The 13,117-nt window shown below is 35.9% G+C and overlaps 1 long non-coding RNA gene across 4 annotated transcripts in view; it reads right to left on the bottom strand.

The window, feature by feature from the left end:
* Window positions 1-6,634: 6,634 nt before the first annotated feature.
* The window catches only part of LOC112441583 (uncharacterized), a 74,293-nt gene continuing 67,810 nt past the window's right edge, over window positions 6,635-13,117 (bottom strand). For all 4 annotated transcript variants that reach the window (XR_009490690.1, XR_003029395.2, XR_009490691.1 and 1 more), the window contains 2 exons: window positions 9,859-9,965; window positions 6,635-6,734 (listed from right to left, as the gene is read on the bottom strand). This is a non-coding gene — a long non-coding RNA (uncharacterized lncRNA). The remainder of the gene's footprint in view (window positions 6,735-9,858; window positions 9,966-13,117) is intronic.

The following is a 13,117-nucleotide window of genomic DNA, read 5'->3' as shown; positions in this document are numbered from 1 at the left end:
ATACCCAGATATCTTTCTTGGCATTTCCTGTGTAATGTCATTAGGACTTTGCCTCGCAGTCATTACAAGTAGGAATGTTATCTATCAACTTTGAATCTCTTTTATTATTATATGACTAAGTATTTGTACAAATGCCAACCCTTCAATATACCACTAAAAAAGCAATATTATATAACACATGCACATTATATTAATAATAAAAAATGAGTCATCTTTGTATTGGGTTTTTTATTGTTATTCATATATTCCTCTCTTTTAATTATTCAAGTAATGCAGGAATAAATTCTTTATGTAAAAAATTAAAACAAATTTCAGCAATAGGATAAAAGCATAGGTCTTGAATTTTTTTATCTTAATTCCTTCCCCCCAACTGCCACTATAATTGTTTTGTTGTGTATTTCTCTAGACCTTTTCCTTTACTTTTACAAAAACAAAACAAACACATAAATGTGCATACAGTCTGGACTTCTCTGGCAGTCCAGTGGTTAAGACTCTGAGCTTCAAATGCAGGGCACAGTTTTGATCCCTGGTCGGAACTAAGATCCCACATGTCACTTCTTATGGCAAAAAGTAAAATGCATATATGATATAGTATACTGATAGCTTATTTTATTTAATAGACAAATAGAATCGTACTAGGTATATTGCTCTGTAACTTACTATTTTTACTTCCTAGGATGACTTATAATCTTTTTATATCACTACACATAATATCTACCATATTTTTGGAGACACACAATATACCAGAGTTTGTATCACTACTCAAGAATCGATGAATTTAGATTATTTATAAATTTTCCCATTAGTGAAAATCCATGCATGAGACTCATTGTGAGCCATATCATATGTATAATGTATAATGTATACATATGTATAAAGCCTTATCATATATATAATCTTACAAGTGAGGCACACAAATGCAATTACTGGGTCTAACAAAATGCTCATTTTTATTATGAACAGGCATCATATTTGCCTCCCAAATGGGCTGTACATACTTACATCTATTTCCCCATATATTACCCATAATTTGATTATGGTAATCATTTTTTAAATGTTTTGTTTTACATTGCATTTTTCTAAATAATACTGAAGTTGAAATTATTTCCGTATTTTTTTTAGCCAGTTCTCCTATGAGTTGCTTGATTATAGGTTTTTGGAATATTTAGATATTTCTCTGACCTTTCTTTTTAAAATTTTATTTAAGGGATTTTTTTCTATAACCTAGATAGCTATGCTATGTTTTATTTTATTTTGTCATGTATTTTCCCCGTATACGACTTGTCTTTCTATTTTTCATACTGTAGAAGATTTCAGATTGGTGAAACAAAATTATCTTTCTTTTTTTTTTTAATTTTATTTTATTTTTAAACTTTACATAATTGTATTAGTTTTGCCAAATATCAAATGAATCCGCCACAGGTATACATGTGTTCCCCATCCTGAACCTTCCTCCCTCCTCCCTCCTCATACCATCCCTCTGGGTCGTCCCAGGGCACTAGCCCCAAGCATCCAGTATCGTGCATCGAACCTGGACTGGCATCTCGTTTCATACATGATATTTTACATGTTTCAATGCCATTCTCCCAAATCTTCCCACCCTCTCCCTCTCCCACAGAGTCCATAAGACTGTTCTATACATCAGTGTCTCTTTTGCTGTCTCGTACACAGGGTTATTGTTACCATCTTTCTAAATTCCATATATATGCATTTCCCTAGGAAGGCATTTATTTCAAGGTTGTAGCCATATTTCTCTACATTTTCTGCTAACACTTTTTAATTAAATATAACATGTAGACAAAAAATAAATCGTTAAGTATATAGTTCAATAAATGATCACAGAACGAACATAACTATGTAACCTCAACCCAAATTGTATCTTTGATAAAAATTATTTATAATTTTACTTGATTATCTACAGATTCTTTGGGGACATTTTAGTGTATAGAATCATTTCTGTGAATGAATAGTCTAATTAATTCCTTTCCAACCTGCATACATTTATTTATTTTCTTGCCTTATTTCACTGGCATGGTTATGCAGTACAATGTGCAATATGAATGATAACAATCGGCATCTCCTCTCTCCTGTCTGAATTTAGGGGATGAATTTTCAGCATCATTTCATTAAGTAAGATACTTGTTGAAAGATACTCAGTATTAGATGGAGAAATTCCTTTTATTGTTAGTTTTCTATTTTTAAAGTGTGAATTTATGATATTTTTGCTTGAGTGTTTCTTTTGAATCATTTGAAATTATCATTGTCCTTTGTTCTATTAATATGTCATTCCTTATATTCATTTTCAAACATTAAATCAATCTTGCATTCACGGATCAATCCATCTTTATCATAATACCATATGTCTCCAAACTTTAAAAAATATATTTCATTGGAATTCTCAAGTATTTTGTTTAGAATTTTTTTATGCTTTTGAGTTTGGGAGGGACTAGGTTATCTTTTCTTGCAATATTTTTGTCAGGTTTAGTATCAATATTATGATGGCCTCATGAAATTGCTCTCAATTTTTTTTATTTTCAGAAAAATTTTATATACAATTGCTTTCTATAATGGCCAATCTAAGTTTGGAATTTTATTTTTAGGAAGATTTTAAATTACAGATTCAATTTCTTTAGCTGATAATAGTAAGATTCAGATATTCTCTATCTTCTTATGTCAGTTTTAGCAGGTTTTATTCTAGCAGAAATATGCTCATTTCCTCTAAATTTTTAAAATTATGATCATAATTTTTTTATAATATCTTTTCTACAAAATTTTCTGTGTGATCTATAATTTTTTTGTTATTTTTGATAGATTTGTATCAGACACACCACGAAGTTAACCATTTGCTATGTCACTTTTCAATTTTGAGCAGTACTACTTCTCTAATTAGCTTTTATAGTTTGTTATATAACAAATATATCTGTCTGTCTGTCTTTCTACCTACCTACCTATCTGTCTATCCATCCACCATCAGTCTAGATTTTTATCCATCTGTGCAAACTGGGAGACTTTTAAAACTCAAGTCTATCACTTATGGAAAGTCTTTTTGAATAAATTGTTAATTAATATCCTCTCTTCTTATTTACACTTTTCGCACTTAAAGGTATTCTCAGTTAAGTATTTCACCTCCTAAACTGATTGTCTGCTTTTGTTATATTATCTCTTATTTCTAATTATCTAATATCACCCCAGTCAGGGTCCCAGTAGGAAATAAGTATTGAATTAGAATAATTCAAGGAGATGTTAATATAGAAAACGTTTTACATGCAGCACCCTAGAATAATAACATCCAAACTATCACCATTGTAAGGCCCAAGGGATCAAAGAGGGAGTGGCTTATTTAAAAGGTCTTTTCTTTGTTGACTTAAAAGGTCTTTTTCCTTTTCGCTATTTTAAAACTCAATTGTACTTTTTATTCAGATTCCACGAATATGTCCACTGATACTGTTTTAGGACATATCACTAGATTACACATTAAATGTACTTGTCTCCTTAGTCTCCTCAAATCTGTGACAATTCCTCATTCTTTCCTTGTCTTTCATGATTCTGACAACTTTGAGGGTTTGCTCAGTTATTCTGAGGACTGTCTCTCAATCTGAGGACTTGCTTGATAGTTTCTCGTTACTGGACTGAAGTTACACAGTTTTGGAAAGGTAACACTTTTTCCCAATACATAGCAAGGGCCACAAATTGTCAATATGTCATTTTACTAGTGACGGTAACACTGATCACTTCATTATGGTGCTGTCTGTCAGGTTTCTCTACTATAAAATGATTCTTTTCCTTTTATAATTAATGGATATCCTGAGGGAGATACTTTGAGTCTATACAAATATCCTATCTCTCCTCACACTTACATTTCCTAATTTTATATTCCTTTGGTAGATCTTGATTGACAATTATTACTGTAAAGTTCTAATTAGATTTTCCATTTCCCTCATTCCACCTACATTTTTTAATTGGATTTCATTTTTAAGATAGCTGTCTCTTACCCCCAATTATATTTAGTCAATTATTTATTTATATCAGCACAAAACCATGGAATTTTTTTTTTATTCTGTGAGTTATAATCCAATATTCCTGTTGTTAATTTTACTCCTCCAATTATTTCAAATTAGCCACTGGGAAAAATAAGACATCTTTGGCCACTGAAAGAATCTTCCGACTTGTTTTACAAAAATATCCAAAGGGTAAAAAAGAATCTAAATAGCTTTGAGGAAAATTTTCACTATACCTAAGTTTTATGCCATTCTATCATCATTAGTGTATGAGATAAGAGGAAAATATTTGCTATAAAGTTCTCAAAATATATATTACCTAAGGTCATTTTCTTTATGTATTACTCAGGTATTCTGAAAAGAACTGACATAATGAACTTAAGCATGAGTTTGTCGTGACTGCTGCTCAGCAGTATCAGTGAACATGGAATAAGTTAACATGGTAAAAGGAATACATAATGTAAATAATCATTTACAAGGTAGCAGTAATTTGTATTTGGAAGAAAAAATAATCTGCATAGTTTCAAACTTGTAAGAAAGGATAGATTTGGTTGGGAACAAATAAATGAAAAATTCTAGGAGGAGAAGATAAAGATGGTGAAATAAGATAACCACATACTACTCTATGTGGAACAATTCTCACTAAAACTAACTGGAAACTGGCAGGAAAACTCCTATGCAACTCAGGGTGTAAGAAAGACACACACATTATCAGGTAGGAAGGGAAGAAATGTGATCAGGTCAAGATCTGTACCCCTGGGAAAAATCTCATAAAATCGGAAATTTTACAGGCAGACACATACCTTGGGGAGTGAACAGGTCGAGCCACAGATTGGGTGTTCCAGTCCTGGGGTCCTATGCTGAGGAGACAAGCTCCTTTGGCTGGTTGGAGGACAGCTGGGGCAAACAGAAGGGCTAGGGCAGGCTGGACTTCATTAGCGAGGAGCACACTTGTTGGCTAGCCCTCAAGGTAGGACAGAGAGAGGTCTACTCTTTAGCAGATGCCTGGTTTCAAGAGACTGCTTCGCTGCTCTAGTCCAAGTGGACACTCCAGCCCTGCTCACTCCACACCACAGCAGGGCACTGGATCTGAGCGGCCATGACTAGGGAAAAGCTAGACCACTGGAAGCAGATGTATCCTGGTCCCAGGGCAGAGCCTGGGTTGGGTGGCACTATCTATTGTTGATGCTTATTCAAGAGTGCCTAAGAAGCTATTCAGATTTCAGACACACCCTGCTCCACCACACTTCACCCCTGTAAATGCAGAGAGATCACAAAAACCCTGGCTGCCCTGCAGAGCAGCTTCACAACAAGGTGGGAGTGGTGGAGGGTGGAGAGAGTGATCAGCTGTGGGAGACAAATGGGACTTGCCCATGAGAGCTCTGCCCTAGCAGCTACCAATTTCCTGTGACAGCTTTGCAGTGAGCCCCAGCCTGAGCTGAGCTAACACTCTATGGGTTATTCAACCCCATCAGTCTAGTTCAGTCTCTCAGTCGTGAGACACTTTGCAACCCCATGGACTGCAGCACACTAGGCTTCCCTGTCCATCACCAACTTCCAGAGCTTACTCAAACTCATGTCCATCGAGTCGGTGATTCAATCCCATAGAGGCCCCATTCAATTTATGCCACAGCACAGTACTGGCTCTAGAGTACCTACAACCAAAGAAGAGACTCTCTGTTCAAAACCTTCCCAGTTTCTCTATATGCCAAACTGCTTTATATTCCATAGATGTTGGCTTAGGTACCACGTAAGAATTTTTCCCTGACCATACAAGTTCACTTAGGTACCATGATATACTCTGTATCCCAGGAGATATTTTTTCTACTTCACTTATCATAATCTGTAGCATTTTTTGTTTTTTTCTGCTCTATCTGTTCCTAATTAGAATAGAATTTTCAGTAGGGCAGAGACCTCATCTGTCTTTTTCATATCTGTGTGCCCAAAGGATAGTGCTTCTTAGAAGGTACAAAATAAGTAGTCAATATTGGAATAAAAGAATATATGGATGAATGGTCAAGTATTAAGGTAAAAGACATATGAGGATTTATTGATAATTAAATACAGTGTAACCTTGATGATCATGATAACCTTGAGCATCATGATGACCAGCATCCAGTGGATCATGCTAAAAACCCAGGACTTCTGCTTGATTCCTTTATATTCCCGACCTTGAAAGTCCAATACAACAGTAAGTTTCTAACTTTAATACATCCCAAATTTCACCACTTCTTCTCTGCCATTGATGTTGCCAAATAACCAAATTACTACTATGATCTACTAACTCTTTTTTCTTGCATAAATCCTTCCAAATTCTTTGCTTTAAATAAACCCCAAACTCTCTACCACAGCCAAGAAGGTCTTGTACAAAATTCTCATTGTCTAGCATGCTCTTGTACATTCATTCTCTCTATATTCACACCAAGTTCTAAGTGCGCTGGTCTTTAAAAATATAAGGTGCAGGCACCTTACAATTATTACTCAAACCTTGTTTACCCTCCTTGCTCCTTACACTAATATTCTCTCATGAATCTCTAACAAATTACCTCCTGTCACATTCACTCTCTAGCCCTTACCTAGGTTTATTTTCTATACAGAATTTAATTAATATATGAAATTATTTCTTTATTGGTTAACTTGCCTTGGGTGATCAGATGTAAAGCTCTTCAAGGTGAGGAATTTTGTCTTTCTTGGTCATTACCACATTCCAACTATCCAGATGACTTCTTGCTACAACTAGAAAATATTTATTGAAAGTATAATGAAATGAAACTCTTCAGATGGGAATCTTTTTACCACTTTAAAAGTTATCATACTTCCAGTCATGTGTATTTTTTAGTACAGATGAAAATACCAAAGAAGGAATTTTAAAGCTTGTCTTTTTTTGTTGGCCATGCTGCGAAGCCTGTGGGACCTTAGTTCCCCAACCAGGGATCAATCCAGGCCCTGGGGAGTCAAAGCATAGAGTCCTAACCACTGGACTACCAGGGAATTTTCTAAAGCTCATCTCTTAAGAATTTTTTCTCTTCTTTCTTAAACTAACAGTTGAATCCTTCTTAATCTCCTTGTCCTTTGTTGAGAACGCTTTCACTTACTTTCTTAATTAGGTCAAATGACTCTACTGCATACTCTTAAAGCATCATGTAACTTTCCATACAGTGCTTGACTGAGTTTTAATTTACCTAATCCTTCAAAATAAATTTTTCCTATGCCTATGTCCTTTACTAGCCCCTAGCTCTATGAAGATAGAGATGATATATATTTTAATTCACCATTTAATCCAATGGCGATATGCTCAACATCTGGCATATCTTATGTACTCAGAATATTTCTTCAAAAAATAATGGACCCCAAGTGTCATTCCACATTGTCTAGTATAGAATACATAAATATGCTTTTAGTAGTATAGATTCACACTTTAGGAATAAACTATCGATCAACAACATGAACCATCAGCTTAGTTCAGTTCAGTTGCTCAGTCGTGTCTGACTCTTTGTGATCTCATGGACTGCAGCATGCCAGGCTTCCCTGTCCATCACCAATTCCCGGAGCTTGCTCAAACTCATGGCCATCAAGTCGGTGATGACACCCAACCATCTCATCCTCTGTCGTCCCCTTCTCCTCCCACCTTCGATACTACCCAGCATCAGGGTCTTTTCAAATGAGTCAGTTCTTCACATCAGGTGGCCAAAGTATTGGAGTTTCAGCTTCAGCACCAGTCCTTCCAATGAATGTCCCGGACTAAACTCCTTTAGCACTGACTGGTTGGATTTCCTTGCAGTCCAAGGGACTCTCAAGAGTCTTCTCCAGCATCACAGTTCAAAAGCATCAGTTCCTTGGTGTTCAGCTTTCTTTATACTCCAACTCTCACATCCAGATGTGACTCCATATAACATCATATCCAGACATGACATCCAACATGAACCCTACATATATTATTTAATTGGTTTGTCATTTTTTAAAAAATTTTTCTCCAAAGTAAAACTGGGAACATAAATCTGACTAACTGAATGCCTCTCATAATTGAATTCTATGTAAGCATGGTTATTATTTCATGCAACTAAAGCTCATAGATTTACAAAAGGAATGAGCTTGTTTTTTCCTCCCATATTGAATTTAATTCCTTTTGAAGTATGTAATGAGTGCTATCATTTCACTTCACAAGAAATCTTTCATCTATTAACTAACGAAGAACCTCCCCTTCCCATTCCCTCTAGGTACCATTCCAGTCATCAATATTTGGGTCGGTTGAAGGAGGAAACAGACAGAACAGGCTCCATCTTGAAAGCAGGACTCCATCTTGGGCTGGACTGTGGACTTTGAGCTCTATGCCCAGTATCTATGAAAACAACATACCAACTGGAAAACCAGACCCCCAGATGGAAAAGCCCCAGGGCTTGTACCTAGCCTCTCTGTCGCCTAAAAGAATACCCTAATTATCTGTGTAACAGAATAGAATCATAAAGTCTATTATGATTATTGGGGTATGACCACAGACCTATTGATAATTGTCCACTGTTAACTACCTAGGCTTAAGGGTAGGGTTAACAAATCACGGGTTAACTTTAACTATATCTTTCTTTTCCTTTGTCCAGACTAGTTTCAGAGAATTTGGGGAGGTGGGTTTGAGCACATACACTGAGGGTATATAAGGTTTTCACAAAAACTGGTCAGGGTCCTTGGCTAAGAGGAGACTCTGTCTTGGGTGTGCCAGTGTAATAAACTGCACTCCACTATTTGCATTGTCTTTCTGAGTTTGTTTCCTGGAACGTGTGGCTACAACACTATAGGTATGCAAAATGCTTTTATAAATTGATTCCAACAATTGACAAATACCTTTTCAGTCCTATTATATCCTAGCCATTGAAATATATTCTGTGTATCAAAAAATAGCATTTTTTTTAAATAAATGAAGTACTGGGAAAGGACAGTTGATTAAATATTTTTGCATTTAGTCTTCCTCTCACATTTAATGATTCATTCTTAGCAGTGTCAGCATTGAATACAGGAACATAAAGTTAAGTTTTCTCAAAAGGTTGAACATTTTGTCATTTCCTGAAAGACTAAAGAAAATCAAGCCCACCTGGCCACACTAGCTTTCTATCCTGGAAATATTGTAACTTGTACCCGAATCTTCAAACCAATTGAGAACTCAGAGAAATAAAAATATTTAAAGAAATTAAAGATCCATTATTATTGTTTAAGGTTTTTTGTTTGTTTGTTTGTTTATTTGTTTTAATTTTCAGTCTGGGAAAGGCTTACTCATCTCACAAGTATTTCTTTGGTCTATCCTATGAAATAAAGTTAATTGAAAATATGAAAATAGTTTGTTTTATAGGTACAAGCTCTTGTGTATTGTAACACTTGTGTATAGTAAAAACAAATGATTAAATCTAATTGTCCAAAGATTTTGGAAATGGCAACATAGTCATGTAACTAGAGGAAGCCATGAGGCATATCCTGAAATCTTGGATATAGTCTCTATTTTCAAATCAAAACAGGGATACAGAAAGTCAGCTCAAAGAGACTGTTAATTCTAAGACAAAAAGCTAATTTGAACATGAATCTGAAGATTTATAAAAGCACAGACACACACACACACACACATCCTACATATACATACATGTCTGTATGTGGATGTGTATGTGTGTTCATCTTAGCAAGGAAAAGGCAGGAAATATTATGTTTATTTTTTTCATTTTTTTAAAATATTATGTTTAAAAATACAAGTAGTGAAAAAGTCAGAGAAAGATATTACTATGATTTTAACACATATCTAATAAATGCCAAGTACAGAGATTGGTACTGAAGCCACAGTGGTAAATAAGAGAGATATGGTCCTTGACCTTAGGTAACCTACCACACATATCTTTCCCCTATCCATCATCGAACAATCGAATGGCATCTTCAAAGGCCATGATGTTGAAAAGGGTTTGCTGAGTTCCAAGTTACAGCGTATGGATCATCCTATAGGGCAAGGTAGGAGTAGTAGGAAATTAGACAGATGAGTGGTTAAGAGCACAAAATCAGATGTTATATATTAATCTAACAGTGAAGGAAAAGCACTAGAGTTTTAAGCAAAGAAACAACAGCTTTCTTTGTGGACAATATTCAAGTCTGGTCTGTTGGGCAGGCATATTCCATGAAAACACCATTACCATTACATAGTTAGCTCTGATGGCTTGGAATCCAAGAGGATCAAAATAAATAATCTGTAAAGTGCATATAGTCTTTCCCTAATGACTCAGCAGTAAAGAATCTGCCTGCAATGCAGGAGACCCAGGTTCAATTTCTGGGTCAGGAAGAACCTCTGGAGAAGGAAATGGCAACACATTCCAGTATTCTTGCCTGGAGAATTCCATGGAGAGAGGAGGCTTGTGGGTTACAGTCCATAGGTTCTCAAAGAGTCAGACACAACTGAAGCAAGTGAGCATGCAAAGTGCATGTATTATCCCATAATATTCACTCAATAAACATTAGTAACCAGAGAAACAGTTTCATAGGATATAGAAGACTGGGCTTCCTGGAAAGAAGATTCTGTATTGGAGATTAACATGCAAGAAGCTTAAGGCACCCAGGATCTGCACATAGGGAGGGCAAGGGACAGGAAGGAAGCAATGTTGGGCAGAGAGAAGTTGATTCTTTTTCAGCAAATGGTGCAGCCGTCCCTACAGGGGAGCTGTGAAAGCCCTCCAGAGTTAGCCTTCCCTTCATTAAGGAGCCCTGGCCTCTAGCCTGAGGGATCAACAAGTCATTGATGTTCAATCACTAAGTAGTATGCGCCTCTTTGAGACCTCAAGGACTACAGAACACCAGGCTTCCCTGTCCTTCACTGTCTACCTGAGTCTGCTCAAATTCATGTCTATTGAGTCAGTGATGCTGTCTAACCATCTTAACCTCTGTTGCCATCTTCTCCTGTCCTCAATCTTTCCAGCATCAGGGTCTTTTCCAGTGAGTTGGCTCTTCACATCAGGTGGCCAAAGTATTAGAGCTTCAGCTTCAGCATCAGTCCTTCCAATGAATATTCAGCTATTCAGTGTGGATTTCCTTTAGATTGACTGGTTTGATCTCCTTGCAGTCCAAGGGACTCGCAAGGAGTCTTCAAACCACAGTTCAAAAGCATCAATTCTTCGGCGTTCAGCTTTCTTTATGGATCCAACTCTCACATCCCTACATGACTACTGGAGAAATCATAGCTTTGACTAGACAGACCTTTGTCAGCAAAGTGATGTCTCTGCTTTTTAATGCACTCTCTAGGTTTGTCATGGGTTTTCTTCCAAGGAGCAAGAGTCTTAATTTCATGGCTACAGTCACTGTCTGCAGTGATTTTGGAGCCCCCCAAAATAAAATCAACCAGTCACTGGATACAGGCTGCTCTACTAGAAGCAGCCTTCTCTGGCCTAAGGTGATTTTGGGAAAGGGATTGTCAGGTAAGAGCTGTCAACAGCCATATCCCAGCAACTGAGGGCATCAGCCCTGAAGAGGGACCAATGTGGCTCAGTACAGTATCATTTACATTGATTGAAAAGAAAGGTAATATGTCCTGGCATTTCTCTTCTCTCTGGATTCCTCTCCACATTCAGCCTTCTCAAAAGGGACGTTTCCCACAATTTAAAAAAGACCCCTTGTCACACTTCCACTGCATTTTCCACCCGATTCATCACAACAATTTTTGTTCTTTATTCCTTCCATGTAAAGGCTTCTGGACTTGGTTTGCTACCATAATTTACACACAATGCAGAGATGATGTGTCCTTTTCAAAAATGTGCTTTTTCTTAATAGCTTCTCACCCTTTTAACCAACTTGACAAACTGCCTCAGGATATTAAAAATGATATATTCTCACCTGGAGGGAAATGTTTAAAATATAATTTGAATAGGTAGTTAAGCATGTTTCCCTGAAGGTGTTATCATTTGTTAATTTGATATTTTAATATCAAATGTAAGTTCTTGACATGGCCTGCCCTTTCCAGAGGAGACCCATAAAAATAACATGTGTCTCTGAACAATTTCCTGGCTGAGGCAGGTTGTATTTTGTGTCCCCAATTATAATTATCTTCACTGCATTGTAAAGAATGTGTTGTACACCAAATTCTCTATTAACAATCACAATGTGTAGAAATTATCTTCATCCTAGAACATCTCAAGGGTCTGGGCTGTTTGTATATGATAACAGCTCACTGAGATCTAAATTATGGAAAATTCAAAGAAATGAATAGGAAAAACACTGCTATTTTACCATCAGTTTTTAAAAGAAACGTAATTAAAATGTAAAACAAGGCTCTCTGAATCAATCTAGTCAGATGAAGAAGGAGGAGGAGGGGGAGGGAAAGTAGGAGGAGAAGGGAAGGAATAATGCCAAGGGAAATATGAGCAGAAGCGTCCTGAGGTTTTGCCTCAAAAAACAGAATTAGTGAATTAAAAAAATAGACACTCTTTTATGCCATTAAGAATAATCAACAATTGGATAAATAATATTTAAATGTTTAAAAATATATGAATAAACTATAAAACTTTTAGTACTCTAAAATTTAATTTGAAGGGAACTACAAACTTTAAATAATGAGGCAAAAGTCTTGGCAGGCAAGGAAATCAATTCTTAATATTTAGGACACTGAGCTTCTAAAGCTCCCCTCACTCATAATGCAGACATTGATTTTAATTTCCTTCTCAATTAACAAGGCCTTTTTTTTACATTATGTATAAAGGTTAGAGTAAAATGACTGAAAAAGGATATATAAATAAACTAAAAAGGTGTCTATAAAAAAGGTATATAAATCAGAGAACTAAAAAAGGATATATAAATCAGATAAATAACTTTGAGCAGTTATATGATGAACTAAAGGCTATGTGAGTGGAAAAATTCCAATATATGAAATACAGAAATGTGAAGGAATGTGTACTATTATTCTGTCAATCACTTTTCAGGGTCCAGGGAATACAGTAATACTTTTTAAAAATGAGCATGACATGAGAATGAAGCTAATACGAAGAGGCAATAGAGACAAACAGGTCTCTAAGTGTACTGTTTTTTACAAAGTTGAAAAACAAATAGCAGATGTTTTTCAATGTTCAGGAAAATGAAGAAGATGTTTTGGAAGGAAAATTATATATAAGGCA

Source organism: Bos taurus, chromosome 15, assembly GCF_002263795.3.
Source record: "Bos taurus isolate L1 Dominette 01449 registration number 42190680 breed Hereford chromosome 15, ARS-UCD2.0, whole genome shotgun sequence".
Classification (NCBI taxonomy): Eukaryota; Metazoa; Chordata; class Mammalia; order Artiodactyla; family Bovidae; genus Bos; species Bos taurus.
Note: the sequence above shows the minus strand (reverse complement) of the source record. Positions and strands in the feature narration are given on the sequence as shown.